Raw genomic sequence first — 22,751 nt, forward strand, 5'->3', positions numbered from 1 at the left:
TCATGTCTCAAGAAGCTGTTCATTTTAACACAGCGTAAACTGTCAATTTGCTTTGCCAAATAGTATATTTTTCAAATAACTTACAGGTATCAACTTGGCGTAAATGAAATTCTTTAGAAGCGATTTGTTTAGTTTCATATTCATCATGCGGCCTAATTCCAATTTTAATAACGAGACACGATAGCCTTTGAAATACCCTACAACTTCGTAGAACATCAGACTGCATTATCTCTTACCATTGTATAGATAGGCGTATTACCTTGAAATAATTTTGCTCACTGGCGCCACCATGTGATGGAATTTTGCATTTTGTAAATGAGAGAATAAAGTATTTTTGCTACTCTGCAACTTTGTAGAACATCCAAATGCTCCATCTCTTAGCGCTGTACAGATAGGAGCATTCCCTTTAAATTGCTTGGCTCATTACCGCCACCATGCGGAGAAATCCTGAAACTTTCCAGTAAAACCAAAAAGTCCTTTTATTTCTCTACAACTTTGTGGAACATCATAACTTTCTATCTCTCGTCGTTTCAGAGATATATGAGTTTTTCCTAACCTTGCCCCATCTTTGCATGTGGGTCACATATATGAGATAAGCGGAGTACGCCCTTTGCGCATGTTAAGCAGCAGTATCCAACTTTAAACGTTAATAACTCTTTAACGGTTGGTTGGATTGTCTTGCAGTCTTCGACAAACTTGTTCGGCATATCTTCAAAAGCTTAACTCCTTCCTAGGTCCGTGTTCGGAAGTTAACAGCGACCTCTAGGGGCGATAATGTGAACTGTGAGTGTTTCCCCACACATTTTGGCCAAAAGTCCCATACAAACTTTAAGCTCGTTGGGGGAGGGGTTAGGGTTAACCGATTTCGCTCAAATTTGGACAGTATCATTTTTTCATGATTTAAAACGACGCTAGGGGGTGTAGGTTGTGAAATTTTTTTTCATGTAAATCATTGTCACCCTAGTGGAGATATTCACGTTTTTTGATTGAAAATAGCTCTTTTTCCAATGCCGATAACTTTTAAACGGGCAAACCACTTTGTAAACAAATTAAAGTGCAAGAAAAGCACAACAAATGCAGGAAAAATCAGATCTCCCCAAGGCGGCCCTCTATGGAAATACTAGAGCCTAAGTTTGTCCATACTAGAGCTGTTCCGGCATTAAATACATCACCATATATTACTGTTAGTTTTTTTTATTTCGATTATAGAGGTTTTAACCTTAAGGTCATTCGCCTCTTCGGGTTAGAAAAATCTCTTATGAAAAATTTCTAACCCTATGTGCGGGGTCGGGACTTGAACCCAGGTGCGCTGCGTACAAGGCAATCCATTTACCAACTACGCTACACCCATCCCCTACTGTTAGTTCGGAAATAAAGGGTTAAAATCGTAATAATTATCCTTTCTTACTTTTGTAAGCACGTCTTGAGTAAATACCCAAGCAACCAAAAGTTGATATAAAGGAACTACATAAGCTTCTCGTTTTAAGTAATTTTGCAATACGTTTTATGTTCTAATAGCGGGTTAAGCAGTTCTCTTAAAGCTTGAGCAGCTTGAAGGTTCCCTAAGAACTTTTTGTGAATTTTAAAGTGTGTTTTTTAAGTATTATCCGAACTTCTGTTTGCTTGTGTCAAAAGTTACAGTTGTTCAAAAACTCAATGCATACGCCTGACACCGGAAACTGACAATTCCCTTGCGCCTACTTCATAACAATGGCGCAAGTGCAACCAAACGGCGAGTAATCAATTGCATTTGATGACGGAATGAGCCAAACTTCAGCTCAAGTATTTCCATAGAGGGCCGCCTTGGGGAGATCTAATTTTTTCAGCATTTGTTGTGCTTTTCTTGCACTTTAATTTGTTTACAAAGTGGTTTGCCCGTTTTTGCCCGTTTAAAAGTTATCGGCATTGGAAAAAGAGCTATTTTCAATCAAAAAACGTGAATATCTCCACACATACTAGCGATAGCAAGTTTCCGTCTTCGGCAAAGTAATGCAGTTTAATAGTCCAAACAATGTTCTAGAACATTTATATAATGGAAAAAATCTAGAAGAAAACTTATGATGAAAAAACTGTTTTTAAGGGGCCTTTTACAAATAATGTCCCATATCTCAAAAACCTTAAAAGATAGAGAGTTGAAGTCTTCGGGTAAAATGTTTGCAACGAGTTTCTCTACAACTTTGCTGAAGTAAGTATTTGTCTATCTGAATTATTGGAGAAAATAAATTGCGTAACTCATTATTAGGGGGATTAATCATTAATCTGATAAGACAGAAAGAAGGGGAGTTCTACTCCAAGAAACTTTCTCAAAAACACCATATTGCTAAAGTCAACCGTTTTGACGCAATCTAAAAAAAACCCTTTTTTGCTCTTTGGGACCACTGTGCGTCGGCCCGGTAGTGCAGGACGACCTGTTATCGATTGTGATGCGCTTTCGTACCCGACCGATCGCACTTGTAGCGGACATAGAGAAAATGTACCGACAAATCGAGGTCCACCAAGAAGATCGTCCACTTCAACGAATCCTATGGCGAGAACAGCCGTCAGACCCGATTTCCACGTTCGAGTTACAAACGGTCACGTACGGGACCGCTTCAGCACCATTCCTCGCCACTCGTACTTTGATTCAACTCGCCAAGGACCAAGGCGAAACCTTCCCCTCCGCGGAGAGCGCGGTTGCTGAAGATTTTTATGTTGACGATTTCATCAGTGGAGCAGATGATATTCAATCAGCCATCCAGCTACGTCGTCAAGTAAGCACCATGCTGCATTCTGCTGGATTTCCACTACGGAAGTGGGCATCCAATTCATCGGCCGTTCTAGCAGAAATTCCCGAAGCTGAGCTTGGAATTCAGCCATTTTACGATCTTTCTGACGACCAGTTAGTGACAACGCTTGGGCTGGTATGGGAACCAGGCTCAGACACACTCCGCTTTAAAATTCAGCTGCCACATCCAGCAGCTACACTCACTCGGAGAAACGTACTTTCGTACATCGCCCAGATTTATGACCCACTCGGCCTCGTTGGGCCTGTTATTTCTACCGCCAAACAGTTTATGCAACGCTTGTGGGCACTTTCTTCGAGCAACGGTAAACCGTACGATTGGGATCAACCGCTTCCAGAAAAACTTCAACATGAATGGAGGGAATTTCACGCTACCCTCAACATGCTCAGCGACATTCGAGTTCCACGTTTTGCTTCGGTGGCCGGAGCAACCAAGCTCCAGTTGCATTTCTTCTCTGATGCGTCCGAGAAAGCGTATGGCACCTGGGCCTATTTGCGCTCTGTAGACAGTCACCAAAATGTGCACGTGCAGCTTCTAACGGCCAAATCGAAGGTCGCACCATTAAAGACACGCCATAGCATCGCTCGTTTGGAACTCTGCGGAGCCCTTCTTTCAACACAGCTGTTTAAAAAGGTAACTGCTTCGATAAAGGTTAACACTGATGTGTTTTTCTGGGTAGATTCTATGACGGTGCTACAATGGCTGAAGTCACCGCCCTCCTGCTGGAAGACATTTGTGGGCAATCGCGTGTCCAAAATACAAGAAGCAACGAGCGAGCATTCCTGGAATCATGTCCCTGGCAAGGACAACCCAGCCGATGAACTTTCCCGAGGCTTAACACCGGCCGAACTACTTCACCAGACGCGATGGTGGACCGGACCAACCTGGGTTAGTCTCACTAAGCAGCACTGGCCGAATCAATCAGGTGATATCGATACAGCGTCCAAAACATTCGCCGAAGAACGCAAGGTGTGTTTAGTGACACTCACGCCTCAACGTGATACATTTTGTGATCAGCTCTTCAACCATTATTCGTCGTACACAAAGCTGCGCAGGACCGTTGCGTACTTCCTTTTCTACATGCGTGTACTGCATGCATCGGCCGCCAAAAATCAACCGAATGGTGTTTGTGCAAAATCTTCGACGGCAAAGCTTGAACCATTCTCCCACCTAACTGCTGCTGATCTACAAGATGCCGAGCTCATTTTATGTCGCCTTTCTCAGCGCGATAGCTTTTCGATGGAGCTGAAAGCTTTACGAGTCGGTAAACCAGTCGACAATTCTTCAACTATGAAGTGGATCAAGCCATTCATATCTTGCGATGGTCTTAGAGTCGGTGGGCGAATACGACTTTCCGGAGTGTCTGAAGCCATGAAACACCCAATCGTTATCTCCGGCAAGCATCGATTAGCCCTCCTACTGGCTGAACATTTCCACCGATCGCTATTGCATGCAGGCCCACAACTGATGATGAGCACAATGAAGCAAAAATTTTGGTTGATTGCCGGCAGAGACCTACTTCGTCATGTGTACCACCAATGCCATACCTGTTTTCGCCGGAAACCAATTCTCGTCCAGCAGACAACCGCAGATCTCCCGAGCTCCAGAGTAACTCCATCACGGCCGTCTTCAGTATCCGGAGTTGACTACTGCGGCCCAGTTTATCTTCGTGGACCCCATCGAAGGGCCGATGCGGTTAAAGCATACATTGCAGTTTTTGTGTGTTTTTCTACACGTGCCGTGCATTTGGAGCTCGTAGCCGACCTTTCTACAGCAGCATTTCTTGCCGCCCTTAGACGTTTCGTCGCACAGCGTGGCAAAGTTCGCGAGCTACACTCGGACAACGCCACGAACTTTAAAGGGGCTGCGAACGAGTTAAACCATCTCTACAAGCTACTGAAGACCAACGATAGCAGCCGCAAACTTATTTTCGACTGGTGTTCCAATGCAGACATCCTCTGGAAATGCATACCACCGCGCGCCCCCAATTTTGGCGGATTGTGGGAGGCGGCGGTTAAATCTGCAAAGAACCACCTCCTCAAAGAAGTTGGCAATACCACCGTCACCCAGGACGAGATGCTAACGCTTCTCGCACAAGTGGAAATGTGCCTCAACTCTCGGCCTATTACCGAGATGTCAAGCGATCCGTCGGATTTGGAGGCCCTTACACCGGGTCATTTTTGGGTGGGATCGAACATGCAAGCGATTCCTGAGTTCGACTACAAACAACAACCCGACAACAGACTCACCCGCTGGCAGCTGATGCAGAAACGATTCCAGGCAATATGGAAGCGCTGGAACACCGAATATTTGCAGCAGCTTCAAGCACGCTCCACGAAGGGAATTAAACCGGCCGTCGACATTGAAGTTGGCCGACTAGTCATCATCAAGGAGGACAACATCCCCCCAGCGCAATGGATGCTAGGCCGCATCATTGAAACTCATCCCAATCAGGACGGAATCGTGAGGGTTGTCTCTTTGAAAACTGGATCAGCTAACCATGTCACCCGTCAAGTAACCAAAATCGCCCTTTTGCCGATGCCTTCAGCTTCTTAAAACAACAATAATGAAAAAAGGTAAACAACTTATTTTATCCAATAATTTTGCTCTGTTCTTTCGGCAGCCAGAACTATATGCTGTTCCTCCTGACGGCTAATGACGTCGAATGTTACTTGGCTCACCAACCACAACATGTGATCCGGTCATTTAGATTAACGATCGCCTGAACATGCAGTTTAATCATATGTTAAAATAGTAGACCTATTTTAAGGTGGCCGGAATGATAGGGCGAGGTAGAAAATCTTTATACTTATAATGAAATTGAACTTAATCTAAACTCATGAACTTAAATATAAAACTAAAATTAAATTAAAACATGCAACTTACCCTAAGGAATTTGAAAGTATTCTAAAAATTGTGAAACCTATGTGCTAAAACAGTACAGTATGTGATAACACACGAGTAAAGGAGATACACAGATTACCAATTGTATCACGGGTAGTGTAGCGGACAGATAAAAGGGCTAATGATGATGAGCACAGGCAGTAATAAACGATAATCGAATCAAACAAGATCGTTTTCCTTTCCTCGCGCGCGACCGTACAAGTGGAACCCTAATCATAATTAAGAATAGTTCATGTTGAACTTAGTTTTTGGTCGGTTAAAAGGTCCAAGCGGGACACAGATTTGACTAAATTGGCCACGGGTCAATAAGAAAGCCTTCGTATCCCATCCTATCGAACAATTAGTTTAGACAAGGAAAACTTTTTTTTCAAATGCCTTTTTTTCTTCAAAGTGCCCAACTTGAATTTTTGACGTAGGGAACAAACTTTCATCCAAATCAAATATGGGTTTTTTTAATCGACTTCAAGTTTTTATAATCGATTTTTTTCAGTGTAGGAGTCGATCAGGAATTTTTTCAATATTTTTATTCAAAAATTTTACCAATTTGGTGAAAGTCACTCCTACAACATTTTTTGTAGGATTTGTCACTTTTAGACAAGAGTCAGAAACAGCAGTTACAGCAACAACAACAACAACAGAAACAGCATTTGCAATAGAAACAACAATGGTCTTAATAACAATCACCATAACAATAAACATCATTGTTCATCTTGCTCCTGTGAACGTTCGTGTTTTCGCCAATTTTAACGCACTTCTCAGAGGCAGACCAGGACATGCATGACGCAACTGGTAACAGTACAATAGTTTTAAACAATATTTTTACGAATAACGAATCACAACCAACTTATTCGAAAGCCACTGAAATTTTGGTTTACTGTCAAAATTTTAATAGAATGAGGAGCGCCGTAAAGATGAACGAAATCCATAAGAATATATTAGGCTCCTCATTTTCGATAATTCTAGGTACCGAAACAAGTTGGAATGAGGATATAAAAAGTGAAGAGGTTTTCGGTAGTGACTATAATGTTTTTAGAGATGATCGTGATTTACGACTAACCCAAAGAATGTCAGGCGGAGGAGTTCTCATCGCAGTTTCATCTATATTTAATTCCGATCTTATTGTCTCACCAAAATTCAAAGAATTTGAACATGTATGGGTTAAAGCACATATCGCTGATGAAATCCACATTTTTGTCTCAGTGTACTTTCCACCGGGCCTAGCTTACAAATCAACATATGAGATTTTCTTTCAAGCAGCTGAAGAAATAATCTCTAATTTTCCTCCAGAATTCAAAGTTCATATTTATGGTGATTTTAATCAGCGCAACTTAGATTTTATTCCTGACTCTGAAAATGAGAGCATTCTACTTCCTGTCGTTGGTGATAACGAAACATTACAATATATGTTTGAGAAAATTGCATTGCTAGGACTCAATCAAATAAACCATATAAAAAATCAACACAATCGTTATTTAGATCTGCTATTAACAAACATTAATGAAGATTTCTGTGTTGATGAATCTCATTCTCCCTTATGGAAAAATGAAACGTTTCACACAGCAATAGAATTCTCTATTTTTGTGCACAAGAATCATAATTTCATTGATTGTGACTTCGAGGACGTTTTCGATTATAGAAAAGCAAATTATGAAAATATTAAATATAAATTAAGCAGTGCTAATTGGCAGTCCCTTTTAAAGAATCAAGTGAACGTTGAATGTGGAGTGGAGATCTTTTATAATATTTTATGGCAAATAATACAGGAGGAAGTTCCACTCACGAAAAAACGACGAAATCATGCATCCAAAAATCCAGTTTGGTTCAACAAGGAAATTATTAATTTGAAAAATCGGAAGCAAAAAGCTTACAAAATTTACAGAAAACACAATAATCAGGATAATTTGGAAAAATACCTTAACATTCGTGACCAACTAACTTTGGCTATTTCTTCGGCACTAACTGTATATAATGCAAAAACTGAAAATGAGATCAAGTCATGCCCAAAAAACTTTTTTAATTACATCAAAACTAAGTTGAATTCATGCAACTTCCCATCAAAAATGTCTTTAGATGGGAAAGAGGGTGAAACTTCAAAAGATATTTGTAATCTCTTCGCAACATTTTTTCAAGAAACTTATTCTAACTATTCAGACAATGATCGTGACTTTGAATATTTTTCTTATTTTCCTGATTATTCAAGGGATGTTGGTGTCAGTCACATTAATGTTCAAGATATCTTGTCTGGTCTCAATGATCTAGATGCCACTAAAGGCTCAGGACCTGATGGAATTCCACCTGCTTTCATAAAGAATTTAGCAACTGAGCTTACGTCACCTTTATTCTGGCTGTTCAATAAGTCACTAGAATCTGGTATTTTCCCAAAAGATTGGAAAAAATCTTTTTTAATACCTATTTATAAATCGGGTAAAAAATCTGATATTCGCAATTATCGTGGAATTGCCATTCTGTCTTGCTTTCCCAAACTTTTCGAATCCATCATAAATAAAACCATTTTCAACCAAGTCAAACATAAAATAACAAATTCACAACATGGGTTTTTTAAAGGCCGTTCAACTAGTACAAACCTTTTAGAATTTGTTGATTACTCGTTAAATGCCATGGATAAAGGAAATCATATAGAAGCTCTTTACACTGACTTCAGCAAAGCTTTCGATAAGCTGGACATTCCCATGTTAATATTCAAACTTGAAAAATTGGGAATCGAGATGAGACTCCTCAATTGGATTAAGTCGTATTTAACAGATCGTCAGCAAATAGTAAAATTCTATGAGATGAAATCTGATATAATTAAAGTTACTTCGGGGGTTCCGCAAGGTTCACACTTAGGACCTCTTCTTTTTATTTTATATGTCAACGACATCTCTCTTATTTTAAAAAACATTAATATTCTCATATATGCGGATGATATGAAGCTATTTTTAGAAATCAGAAATAATAATGACTATAATGTTTTTCACGATGAAACACAAATCTTTTATACATGGTGTTGTAAATGTTTACTGGAGTTAAATGTTAAAAAATGTAATCTCATGACTTTTAGCAGAAAACAAATCACGGCTTCCGTGTCAATTACATTAGGTAATCAAACCGTTCAGAAATGCGATAAAATAAGAGATTTAGGAGTTATCTTAGATAAAAAATTAAACTTTGTGGAACATTACAACACAATTGTTCATAGAGCTAGTAATATGCTTAATTTTATAAAATGCTTCGGATATCACTTTCAAGATCCTTACACAATTAAAACTCTTTACGTAGCATATGTTCGGTCTATTTTAGAATATTGTAGTATTGTTTGGTCACCATTCATAAAAAAACACGAAGTGAGAATTGAATCAATCCAAAAACAGTTTCTATTATATGCATTACGCAAGTTAAGATGGACAGTATTCCCTCTTCCATCTTATGAAGCACGTTGTATGTTGATAGATATTCAAACATTAAAAGAACGTCGGGACTATGCTATGATCTCGTTTCTAAACGATATCGTCATGCAGCGTATTGACTCATCTTACATTTTGTCAAAATTAAATTTATATGCTCCTACTCGTCAATTACGCAATAGAAATTTGTTCGCGATAGGTCATCACCGTACAGACTATGCTAAATTCGGACCACTAAACCAGATGATGGCTGTGTATAACGAGCATTGTGAAAGTATTGACCTTACCATGCCCCGAACAAGTTTAAAACAGTTTTTCAACTCTTTACGGCATCATAGTACATAGAAATAGTTTACAGGATAGTATATAAGCAATTAATATTTATATAATGTAGTCTACATTTGATTGACGAAATAAATAAACAATAAAAGTCATTTTAAGAAAAATGGTTAAAACAGTTTGACCCTTTTCAAAAGACAGTCTAGATCATTTTTGGAAAAACAAAGTTCTCACGTACAGAAAGTTTCATTCAAATCTGAGGCGGTGCCTCCAACATTTGTTCGATTTAGCGCGAAATTCGTCAATTTTTAAATTTCTCTAACTTTTGTTTTACTTAACTAGTAGCTTGTAGTAACAACTTTTTGGAGTGTATGTACTGCATGTTTTATAGAATACTACCTAATACCCATCGCGTGTTGCTGCAACTTTCAACGAAATAGGAGAAAAACAATTTGTTCCGAAGCCTTTTTCGCGACCTTCGGAGGATTAAAAGGGAAATCAACGCAAAATTTCCGATAACGTTAACGTTACATTAATCGATGTACGTTGACGATGATCGCTGAAATCAACGCAAAAATCAACGCCATTGAATTTAACGGAAAAAATATCGATTCAACGATATCGCGTTAAAACGATAACGTTGAATCCATCGGGTTAACAACCCTGGGCATAGCAGCTACAATAGAACACACCATTGATCTTGGCAATCGCGACACCCTCCGCAGAGGACTGTACTACCTACTGAATCGGGAACCGTCCCGTTGCACAGATTGCCGCCATTCTATACCCGTCCGCCACCCAGTTGCCGTTGTCGGCAGGGACGTTGTACGGGTCGGATAGAAGGGCGACATCTGTCCCCGACTCCGATACCGACTGCCACAGCAGCTGCTGAGCAGGTGCGCAGTGGTTAAGATTCAACTGTGTGACGTTTGACATTGCTTCCTCTTTCCCGCCTCCCCGAAGGGACACGCAGGTCCGCCTATTACATGGTTGCGGCCCTGCTTCTTGCTAGCGCAGATGAGACACTTGGGTGCCCTCTCGCATTTCAGCGCCTTGTGTCCCTCTTCGCCGCAGCGACGACACAACTTGCTCCTGTCTGGGCCCTTGCAGTCGTATGACTTATGGCCTGGCTCCAGACATTTAAAACACCGGTCCACTGAAGGCGGCTGGGGTATGCTAACTGGGCATACTGACCATCCGATCTTCAACTTCATTTTATCAGTTACTTTTTTGGCTTCCGCGACCGGTAGCTTGAAGTAAGCTACCTGCGTGCCAAGCAACCCATCCCTGATACGTACAGAGTTCTGATCGATCTCAACACCGCACTGCTGTTTAACGGCCGAGACGACGTCCTCTGCGTTTGTGATCTCGTCCAGTTGCTTACACTGGAGAGTCACTTCCGCTCCCAACGACCTCACCTGAGCGCCGTTTCCCAAGACCTCTTGGGCCAACCTCCTATACGTTACTCCGCTGGATTGTGCACCACGCTTCAGCACCAGGATCATTTCGCCATCTTTGGTGCGTCTGACGCTTCGCACATCCTGTCCTAAATTCGAGCGGCTTTCGGCCGCCCGCATCGATTTTAGGACCTCCGCATAGGCTTTCACCAGCAGGGCCTCTTCTCTGTCCCCCGCCTTCTTCTTCGCGGGTCGAGGTGCGCTCGAATTCCGCTTCCTACTGACCACCTGCCATTCACCATCTTCTGCCGATGGCGCCGGCTGGCTGGTGCCAGGTCGCTCCACATTATGCGCCCGATTGGCGACTTTCGCCTTTTTAGGCTGAGAAGTCGCCTTCTCGGGTCGCCGCCCTGCGGGATCCTTCGCACCCGGCTCCGCGCCTCCCAAACGACGTTTGGCCTTATTGGTTGCACGTCGTTTGGCGTTGCTCCGCGCGCCTACGCTAGGCCTAGGCCGCTTCGCAGTCTCACCCTCCATCAAGCGTTTGGTGGCCGATAAAGCGAAGTCTATCGCCTCCTGCGCCATCGTCGCCTCCTCGAGGAAGGCGGCTTCGGTTTGGATACCGCGGTCAGCCTTCTCTCTTTCCGGCAACCTCTCCATGTAGGCTACTTGTTCTTGTCTTGCGACACGAACAGCCTGACGAAGCACCAGCAAGTTCTGTTTAAGCTCCTTGCTGATGTTATTCTTCCCGCTTGTGAATTCGATAATACTATCCAGCTGCTTGACCACTTCCTGCATCGCGGGTAGTGGTCCGCTAAGCGTGCTGGTAGTATTATCTCCTACCACAACCATTTCTCCTTCGGTGCTGTTGTTTACAGCCACCTTCGCTCCATTGTCAGCCCCTGTCGGGGGAGACCTCTCCAGACCCCCTTTGGCAAATGGGTTCAGCGCCGCCATCGCTTCCGCCTCCTCATCGCATACTTTTTTATTATTGTTTCTAAAAAGACTCATATTAGACTCATAGCCTATCGATCATCTGGTTGAACTGTTCTATGGGCCACCTTGGTGGAGCGTAGCAGCTGCAATACAACACACCATTGATCTTGGCAATCGCAACATCCTCGGCGGAGGAGTGTATTACCTCTTGAACCGGGAACCGTCCCGTTGTACAGATTGCCACCATTCCAGGCCCGTCCGACACCCAATTGCCGTTGCCGGCAGGGATGTTGTACGGGTCTGATAGGAGGGCGACATCTGTCCTCGGCTCCGAGACCGACTGCCACAGCAGCTGTTGGGCTGCTGCACAATGGTTAAGATTTAGCTGTGTAACGTTCACGGCTTCTTCTTATTTGCCTCTCCGAAGGGACACGAAGGTTCGCCCATAGCATAATTACGGGCTTGCTTCTTAGCGGTGCAGATAAGGCACTTGTGCGCCTTATTGCAACCCCGCTCCTTATGCCCCTCCTCGCCGCAGCGATGACATAGTTTGCTCCTGTCTGTGCCCTTGCACTCGTAGGATTTATGGCCGGACTCAAGGCACCGATAGCACCTATCCACTGAAGGCGGCTGGGGTATGCAAATTGGGCATACCGACCAGCCGATCTTCAGTTTACCTTTCTCGGTTACCTTTTTGGCATCCGGCTTCAGTAGCCTGAGGTAGGCTACTTGGGTGCCGGAGGGTCCCTCTCTAAAACGCATAGATGCCCGCTCGATTGTCACGTCGCATTGCTCCTTAACGGCTGCGACATCGTCTGCGGTTGTGAACTCGTCCAGATGCTTGCAATGGAGAGTCATTTCCGCCCCTAGTCACGTGTCCTGGGTGCCTTCACCAAGGACCTCTTGGGCCAAGGCCTTGTACACCGCACTAGATTGTGCGCCTTGCTTCAGCACCAGAAGCATTTCTCCTGTGTTGTCTCACGCTACGCTCGTCTTGCCCAAGGGCCGAGAGGCTTTCGGCCGCCTTCATTGACTTTAGGACGTCGGCGTATTTGTCCTTGTCGGTTTTTAACGACAAGGCCTCGCCTCTGTCCTTGGCCTTCTTCGCGGGCCGCGGTACATCCGGTGTCGGTGCCGGCTTCTTCTTGGTGACCAGCGTCCAGGGGTTTACGCCCCCTTGACCCGGTTGCGCCGGGTTACTGGTACCATCACTCTGCCCAGCGGGGTCACTCTCGCCCCCGCTTACCTCGACCAAACGACGTTTGGCCTTGACGGTTGCACGCCGTGTGGTGTCGGTTTTTGCACTGCTAAGTCTCGCTTGGTTTGTCATATGTAAATAATCAAACTTGCGAGTCAACCTCGCTGTTCGGCTGTACGATACTTAATGCATTTATTTCATTCTTTTTACTTTACAGAGGCCTCGCTCTCGGGTGGCATACGTGATTGTTTTTGCTACGGTCAGCATAATCGTCGCGCAGTAGACTCGATTATGCTGACGCGTTCTTTGATAACTTCGCGTTGGGATGTTTATGTTCCCAATAATCGCGGGTCGGTATCCACCACACGCCCTATCTAATTAAATTTAAAAATTATGCTATAGTTTAGTTTTTAAATACATATGATAAAAGATTTATTTTATTAAATTTTAAGAAGAAAGTTATTTGAATACTAATAATGATAATGATAATAAAGATAGTAGTTATAATAACAATAGTAAATACTTTCAATCATCCACCACACGTCCTTCGTATGGTTTTATTTTGCTTCTGTGGATTAGATATTCTTGTCTATTTTTTAAAATTTTTGCGTTTGGATCTAAGTCTTCGAGAATTTTATATGGTCCTAAATACTTTGCTTCTAACTTCTTGGCTGTTTCATTTGTTATCCAAACTAAATCTTCAACTTTATATGTTTTACTCTTTAAATTTCTGTTTATTTCTGTTGATCTTTTGGTTTTATCTTGAATTAGTCTATTTCTTACTTCGTTGTGACAAATTTGCAATCTATTTTTTATTTGTTTACAATAGTCCTCAAAATTGTAGAATGGTTCCGGTTGTGTATCAGTTAGATTTGAAGGCATTTTGGATAATTTTCCATACACAAGGTAGAATGGTGTATAGTTTGTGGATGAATGCACTGTGTTATTGTATGCAAATTCATAGTAGGGAACCCAGTTTGACCATGAAAATAATTTATTGTCGCATTGGGTTCTTAAGAAATTTCCAAGACTTTTGTGGGTGTTCTCTAATGCTCCTATCGCTTGGTGATAGTAAGCGGTGTTATTTAATTTTTCTATTTTCAAAAGACTTGCAATTGCTGCAAACAGTTCTGACATGAACTCTGTTCCTCTATCAGTCGCAATTCTTTCCGGTACACCGTATTTTAGTATTACATTTTCAACAAATGCTTCCGCAACGGTGTCTGTTGCTTTATTTTTTATTGGTGATGCAGTAATGAACTTTGTCAGTTCACACTGTGTTGTTAATATATATTCATAACCTTCAGAGGGAATCAATGGTCCTACAAGGTCTAGATAGATTTTTTCAAATTCTGTTCCAGCTGTTGTGGTTATCGTCATTTTTGGTTTTGCAATATTGGTAGTCTTATATTTTTGACATATTTCGCAAGATTTAATGAATTTAGTCATATCTTGTTTCATACCTTTCCAATAAAATTTCTGTTTTATTGTGTTTATCGTTCTTCTTATACCTGCATGTCCTGCAGTGGGTAGTATGTGGTAATCGTTCATTATTAGTTTTTTGGTCATATTGTCATTTATAAATTTCACTTTATTTGAAATTCTTGTTATATTGGGGATTCCCTTTATTAAATCATTATTAATTATTTCTTCATAAAATTTGTGCGAACTGTTGTTATTCATTTTTATATATAATTCGTCGACGTTATTTTTCTTGCATTTCAATCCAAGCTTATCCATTGTCTGTCGTAACGAGACTAATGTTTCTGTTGGGTTGATTATGATTTCTTTTTTCTCTGGGATCCATTTTATATTTTCTTGAGCGTTACGTTTTTGTATTTTAATTTCGACTGCAATACTACCTAAAGTGTCATGGCCAGTGATCACCTCGTTGGATGTATCAGTTTTTTTCATTTCTTGATTTTGTCCTTGTTGTTACGAATGCACTCTCCCCCCCCCCCCTTGTCGCGGCAAAATTAAAAAAAAGCGATGTTAGTTTTTCCCCTTTAAAAAGCTACGTAGCATGCACATGACCCCCGACCCCCTGTCATCACACATCATCACAAAATACAAAACTCCCCCCTCCCCCATATAATGCTACGTCATTTATGGATGATCCCTATGCAATTTGAAAATATTATTTTCATTAAAATCTGGATAATCCAGTACTGGTAGTTTTATTAAAATATTCTTTAGTTTTTGGAATGCTGCTTCACATTCAGCAGTCCACTTGAAAACAACATTTTTCCTAGTTAGATGACTCAGTGGGTTGCACAATTCAGCAAAATGTGTAATGTGCTTCCTACAATAGTTTGCGAATGCTACAAATCTCTAAACTTCGTCAAAAGTTGAAGGACTTTTCCAATTTTTAATTACTTCAATCTTCGAAGGATCTGGAAGAATACTTTTTTTTTGAAATATAATGTCCTAAATAAAGCAATTCTTGTTTCAGAAAATTACATTTTTCGGGGTTCAACTTGAGATTTACTTGTCGTGATCTGTTAAAAATTGAAATTAAGTTTCTATTGTGTTCTTCAAATGTTTTTCCAAACACTATAATGTCATCTAGGTACACTAGACATTTGTCCAAATTTAGTCCTGACATAGCTACTGTCATAAGACGTGAATAACAAGATGGGCTTGTCTTCAATCCCATTGGTAGTCTGGTCATTTGATATTGTCCAGATGGCGTCGAAAATGCAGTTATTGGTTTGTCTTCCGCTTTCAATTCACATTGATAATAGCCTTGGGACAGATCTAAATGAGTGAAGTATTGTGCTCCTGCTAGTGAATCAATTACTTCTACAATATTTGGAAGGGGGAATTTATCATCTCGAAGGTTAGTATTGACTTTCCTATAGTCAATTTAATTTATTACCAATCTCCATTTCTTTGTGCCATCCTTAGCTTTTTAGGAACCAGTAATAATGGACTGTTCCACTCAGATTTTGCATCTTCAATTATTCCATCAGTCAAAATTTTTCCTACTTGCTTACAAATTTCCTCTTTCTGAGAGTAAGGTGTTCCGTATGGCTTGCTGAAAGATGGTTGAGTATTTGGTTTCACGTTTAGGGATGGGCAATAAACGTTAGTTGTTGTAAGTTTGTCACCTTTTAAACAAAATACATCACTGTATTTCAAACAGATTTGTTTAATGATTTTCTCATCTGCACCTTTTAAATGATTTAATTTTAATTCTTTCAATAAATTTTCTGCTCTAATTTTATTTAAGTTGTTCTCTTCTTTATTGAATTCAATGACATTGTAATCTGCTGCTAGAGCTATCTCCGGTTCGAGACGAATAATCGTTACGGGTTTATTTCGCAGATTCAGTACTCGAACGGGTACAACTCCACTTGAAGATTGTCCAATTGAGTTGGCAATAAACACTTGAGGTTCAATTTGTTGATTAAACACTACACAAGTGTCTGCACAAGAGTAGTAATTTCTGTTCTAGGGGGAATTGCGATGGAAACAGTACCTTTAAGATTAAACGGTATGTGTACCGTGCTTTTATTTCTGTTTATCAGCGTCAAGGTTAGTGAGTCAAAATTAATGTTTGTTTTGTAATCTAATAAAAAATCAGTACCGATTAATCCTGATATGTTGCTCGGTAAATTTTGTACTATGTGGAATTTTATTTCGAATTTGTCCTTTCCAAACTGTAAAATAGTATCAATGGATCCTATGGATTTTGTTGTTCCATTTATCCCTTTGATGGAAATTATGTCATTTCTCTTTATTGAGGTGTTTGCCGGTATGTACCTTTTATCAATGATGCTGCATGAAGCACCACTATCAATGATAATGATGATGTAATTATCAAAAACGTGAAATACTGTTCTTGGTGAGGAATTCACCTTTTGCTGATTTAATTCAACAAAATAAATCAATTAGATTTGTTTCATGATTTGGGTGTTGTGATTGTGGTTGGTTGTTTTGACAATTTTCTAGCGCTGGTTCGGCTACCTTCGCCGAATGTTGGTTTCCCCGTTGATGATTTCCTGTCTCGAATCGTGGAGTATTACTTCCTCGGTTAACACGGTTTCCTCGAGTACTATGGTACTGAGGCATGTATTGATTCGGTTGATAATTGTAACCGAAACCACGGTACCCGGATCTACCTCGAATCACTTGCCGACGTATGTGATCCGGGATTCCACGAATCTCGTCTTTCATGAATGTGTCGAAAAATACAGTTAAATCAGAAGCATGAGGGAGCTTGACATGATTGGGATAATATGTAGGATTGATATTTTCAGCCAAGTAATCGAAGTACAAGGACCTAAATTTAGGTTTGAGAATTGTGCTCTCGATATTTGCAATTCCTAGCGGGTTCAAGATATCGCATTGGATGAGCAATCGATATGAAAGATCCCAAAATCGATTTTTCAGCAGAAGGACGCCTGCGAGCACTTCTGCAGTCCTCGTATGAGTCGAATGCATACAACCCAAAGCAATACGCAAACAACAATATTGGATTCGCACTAGTTTGATGAAATGTATGTTCGCAGCGGAGCGGAAACAGAAACTCTCGTACTCCATCACCGACATTATCGTTGTTTGCTACAGTCTGATCAGGTCTCCTTGGTACCCCACCATATTCCGGTTATTGTACGGAGAAAGCTGATCCTTTTTTGGCACTTCAGTTGTAGATACCTAATATGACATCCCTGGGTACCTTTAGAGTCAGACCAGACCCCAAGATATTTGAAAGCTGAAACCTGAGCAATAGTTTGACCCATTAATTGAAGCTGTAATTGCGTTGGTTCACGCTTCCTTCAAAATACAACAAGTTCAGTTTTCTCCGTGAAGAACTCCATAACCAGCTGGAGGGCAAGCAGACAAATTGTCCAAGGTATCTTGCAATGGCCCATGTAGATCGACGGCTTTGCGTCCTGTAATAGAGACCACATCGTCATCTGCAAGCTGCCTTAGCGTGCAGGAATTGACAAGACATTCGTCAACGTCATTCACGTGCAAGTTGAAGTCATCAGCCCTGGGGAAGACCCATGTAGTAATTCGTGATGTCGACAAATCACCATACGAAGAATGCATGTGTTTTTCTGACAAAAGGTTTAGCAAAAAGTTGTATAAATGACGGCGCCGGTGGTTGAGTGGTAAGCGTGACTGACACTCATTCCAGTTGGCCTGGATTCAATTCCATCCGAGGTCGTTGAGATTTTTCTGAGGTGAAAAAATCTGTGGTCACGTCTTCCTTCGGAAGGGAAATAAAGCCGTTGGTCCCCGGTCCATGAGTTGATGGATCGATATCTTGACCAAGATAGTGAAGTCACCTTTCTGGCTTCGGTAAAAAAGAAGTAGAATCCAGCTTCTATACTTACTAACAAATATCCTACTCCCGTGATACTTGTGGAGTACGCAGTAGTATATACGGCCTCTAGCAAAAGCAAGTATCGGACTAACCATTCCTTCCCTTTTCTTCCGCGATCTACGTTCGGGCCTGGCCGGTGTCGTAACCTTTTGACTCCATCTTGGATTTTTCGTTTTCTTTTTGCACCTTCCGCATAGGCGTGTTAGCGCTTCAAAAATCGAATACTGAATGCCGCTGCAAACGCGCTCGCGATTCCGTCTACCCAACTGGTGTCTCTTTCGAAGAGGTACGCTCTCACTCTCTTTACCAGAATTGCTCTCATTCACTCTTCGTTTCTCTCGTGGCCTACCGGAACAGACTAACGAATCTCTTGTTCGTTCGCGCTTTTCTATCTCTCTTTTTGTACAAACTTTTTGCTCAGCTTCCGGTCGTTGTACAAAACATCGCATTTTATTTACACTGTTAATTGAATGCATAAAATAAGGTTTTTTTCATCTTTTTTGAAGTAGAATATTTCTAACGTTTCAATACGGGGTCCCGTTTCAAAAATTTCAGTTGAGAAATTTTCCCAGGTTTGAAATGCGAATATCTTCCGTTCTACTGGACGAAATCGCAATATTTTTGCACTATCTGATCGGAAATTTGTGCACGTATTTCGTATTAAATTTCGGAATTAGCGCGACTACTATAAATAAACCAAAACAAGGATTTTTAAAAAATCCTTCGGAAATAGAGCCGTCAAAAAGGAGCATGTAAGCGTTTCATTACATACGGGAATGTTATATATACAGGTCACGCGAGCTTGTTTTGTGTCAGTAGGTGCTCGCTTACCACACGAGCAACATGCTCGTCCGGACGGTACAATGAGCGGTATCATGTTTGCTTTCCCGTACCAAGTTCTTCGTGATAAAATCCAGGGAATCACCAAATCCGCCATTCGGCGTCTGGCTCGTCGTGGTGGTGTTAAATGCATCTCCGATTTAATCTACGAATGCTGATGGTGTGCAGGAAAATGTCATCCGAGATGCCGTGACCTACACTAAACACGCCAAGCGCAAAACCGCAATGAATGTCGTCTATACTCTGAAGCGGCAGGGACGCACTTTGTATGGATTTGGAAGTTGAAAAGGTAGAACTCACTTGTATCATTATAAAAAAGGCCCTTTTCAGGGCCACCAAAATCATTTCAAAGAATAAGTTTGCATTTTCTGTTTCATGGACTGTTTCTCCCTGGAGAGCAAATTGGGTTAAATCCTAAATTATGATTTATTTCAGTACGCAAATTGCAAATATGGTCAGAAACAAACTGGAGTGAAGTTGAAAACATTTTTACTAGGCGCATTCAAAAAAGGTTTCAATTCTCAAACATTTTACCAAGGTGCCGTATTACATTACTCTCTTTACCCTGAGTGTTTGATAATCTCCGTATTGGAAACACAATTTCAAATTTGTTCTTTATCAAAAATATGTGGTCGTCCTGAAAAGGACGGTTTTTATAAGAGCATTTCTTTCTCAGCGTTCGATTTATACTTTCCTTTCGGTCTTCTTGGGCAGTTTGGATATTGGGCAACACACCGCCCTGAGCAATGGTCACTCTGGAGAGCAGTTTGTTCAACACTTCGTCGTTACGAATCCCCAGCTGCAGAGAGCGTGGGATAATTTTTGTTGTTACGGGCAGCATTTCCTACCAATTCCAACACTTCAGCAGCAAGGTTTCCATTACAGCTGCTAAGTGAACGGGCGCTCGGACACGTTCAGCATAATTTGCTTTCCACAGTAGACGGTGAATTCGGCCCACGGCAAATTGAAGACAGGCGCGATTCGAGCGGACTTTATCTTTCCCTTAACTTTGCCACCTCTGTTCGTAACACTAAAATAGAGCGAACACTGTTACCTTCCGCGCGAAAAGCTCGTCTTTTTATACCCGCTTTGATGTGTATCGAAGGGGTGGAGCTTCGAAGAACACATATTGAGGACAACACAAAAAAGGACGAGCTTACATTGTGCTGTAGTCAGGTATAAAAACTCAGCATGCTGTTGCACACGCTCACTTCGTTTGCAGCATCGGACCTGTACGTCGGTCGAAACTCCGAACAATAACCTCCCGCGAAATTCAAACCGCCGTCCGTTTGCTGCTGTCAGAATAGTTGGCCAAGCACGCCATCTCAAATGGCACCAAAGCTGTTTCCATATACACCAGCTACAAGTAAATTCCGAACACTGCCCAAACAAAAGGCCCTTTTCAGGGCCATCAATTTATCGACAAAGAATCGAATGGAAGTTTTGTTATTACAAGCATCAGAAAGTGGCTTGGGGACCATTCATAAATTACGTAACGCAAAAATTGCCCAAAATTGACTCCCCCTCCCCCCATGTAACAAATTGTCACAAATTTCTTTATCCCCCCCTCCCCTATTACGTAACAAATTCCTTGAAAAACATTTTTTTTCTTCGGTGAAAACATGTTACGTAACGATCTAGCTTACTCCCCCTCCCCCCTATGTCACAAAATGTAACAAATTGTCGAACCCCCTCCCCCCTAAAAGCGTTACGTAATTTATGAATGGTCTTTTGCGTTGGATGGTAAGCGAGCCACTTGTGAACAATATCGTCGCTTTCACGTAGAATGGCACAAAATAAAACGTTATTTGTGTGAAAATTTTCGGTCGGGATGTTGCCTGTTTTTTTAAACGTGAAAATCTGCTGTTGTACTAAATGAAAACCTTCGATTTTTGCGCTGATTGGAAATAGTTATGGATAATTCTGTAGAATGTTCAATTACTGAAAATAACGGATTTTGTGAAAGCAGTGCACTATGGTCCCAAAGCTGTATTTAGGAAGACAAAACTGTTTGCGCCAAAACCGTTAGTTTTAGATATATAGTATCTTCGGCAAACTTTGTTAGTACTGTCTTGCCGATTTTTTTATATTAGCTGAATTAGGGTGGTCCTTGTGGTTAGGGTGTTCAAAGTATCAACTTCTTAGATATGTAAAATTCAGCTACATAGTGTTCTACAAAGTTATAAATCAATCAAATTGAAGTAACTTTTCTTAAGAAACTATGTGGCTATCTCTAATGGTTCATGTGCTATGATTTTTTCAATAGTTAAGGTAGGGTGGCTCTTTAAAAATTGGTTTTCTATTAATATCTTTTTATGTGTTAATTTCTCGCTAATACTTTGTTCTAGAGGTTTTTAGAACTTTTGTAAATACACATTTTTGCCGAAGCAATGAAGTTTCTATCTCTTATGTTTGCATAGTTACAGACGATTTTCAAAACAAAAATGGTTTTTTTCAAAGCTATATATCTTCCAACATTGCAAATGGATTTTCAATCTTTTAATTTCATTTGACAGATCGAAACTTTTGTAGTTTTTGGTGAAAAAACTGCGAGAGCGTTATTTCTGTAAAATAAATAATTAATTTTTCAAAATTGTGTATTTTTCAACAAACATAACTTTTCAAATAGACGAGATAATAACTTTGTTACTTCAGCAAAAATCTTCGCCATGCAAAGTTCTAAAAGTGCTGAGAACAAAGTATTTACGATAAATCAATGTATGAAGTGACAAATGAAAAATAGTGATTTTAAGAGGTCACGTTTTCATCGCTCAATCTCTTATGGTAAAATCAACTGAGAAATAGTCATTGAGTGTGATAATACCGAATGTCATGGCAATTCTATTGGATTTGTAAACGTTTTTGAAAGAACAATGTACCGTACATCTAAATAGTACTGTGGATTTACAGTAGTGTTAGCTGCAAACTATCGTTAATTCCAAATCGGCCAACAAAAGTTATCTATATCTCACTTAAGTAAATTCTTTTTGGTTTGGACTAGTGCTCAAAACGAGTACTAGAAAAAAAATGTTTTAGTTCACGTCTTTGTAGGAATACTAGCGTGCGGATTCAAAGAAATATAATAAAAATATACTTGAGTGTAAATAAGAACATTTACCCTAATTTCCCGTGTGCTTAAATTAAACGTTGGAACGTTACACGACTAACGTTACGGTAACGGGTATAACAAAAAAATTTAAAATGTGAAAATACGCTTTTAATCACAGCAGGCTGATGAAAAAAAGTGAATTCATTCGAAGAATTATTGTAGCGACGGACAGTCAAACGTGCAGTAAATTCCATCAAAAAAATCTATAAGCGCACGTGTAGTGATAAAAATGGAAGATTCCGACAATGGCGCGGTTCAGGATTCGAATAGTGCTCCTACAAAAAAGTAAGTAAAAAAAATAAAACAATATTAAACCCTCGAGTGGGTTAATGTGTTTGAGTAAAACGGAGATCCAACCCTAAAGCGAGCTTGTGTAAGAGATTAGGTAAGATGTTCACCACGTGGTCCGGTTGGGCCAGATGAGTATCAAAATCCAACCCTTGAGCGGGTTGGTGTGTCTTGCGAAAGGCACTTGGTCCGGGTGGGCCCAAAGAATTCCCAAATCCAACCTTAGTACAGGTTGGTGTGTCGGAGTGTGACACTTGACCCGGGTGGGTCAGACATTT

General features: G+C 40.8%; 1 protein-coding gene across 4 annotated transcripts in view; it reads left to right on the forward strand.

The window, feature by feature from the left end:
- LOC131678576 (uncharacterized) overlaps positions 1-22,751 on the forward strand; it is a 173,444-nt gene that overhangs the window by 145,074 nt on the left and 5,619 nt on the right. The window contains exon 1 of one of the 4 annotated variants that reach the window (XM_058958802.1): positions 15,573-15,740. The exons of the other annotated variants lie outside the window; for them this stretch is intronic. The gene's annotated coding sequence lies outside the window, so the exon portion shown is untranslated. Of the gene's footprint in view, positions 1-15,572; positions 15,741-22,751 lie in introns of those variants that run through there. 4 annotated transcript variants of the gene reach the window in all.

The sequence above is a fragment of the Topomyia yanbarensis genome, chromosome 2, assembly GCF_030247195.1.
Source record: "Topomyia yanbarensis strain Yona2022 chromosome 2, ASM3024719v1, whole genome shotgun sequence".
In the NCBI taxonomy this organism is placed as follows: Eukaryota; Metazoa; Arthropoda; class Insecta; order Diptera; family Culicidae; genus Topomyia; species Topomyia yanbarensis.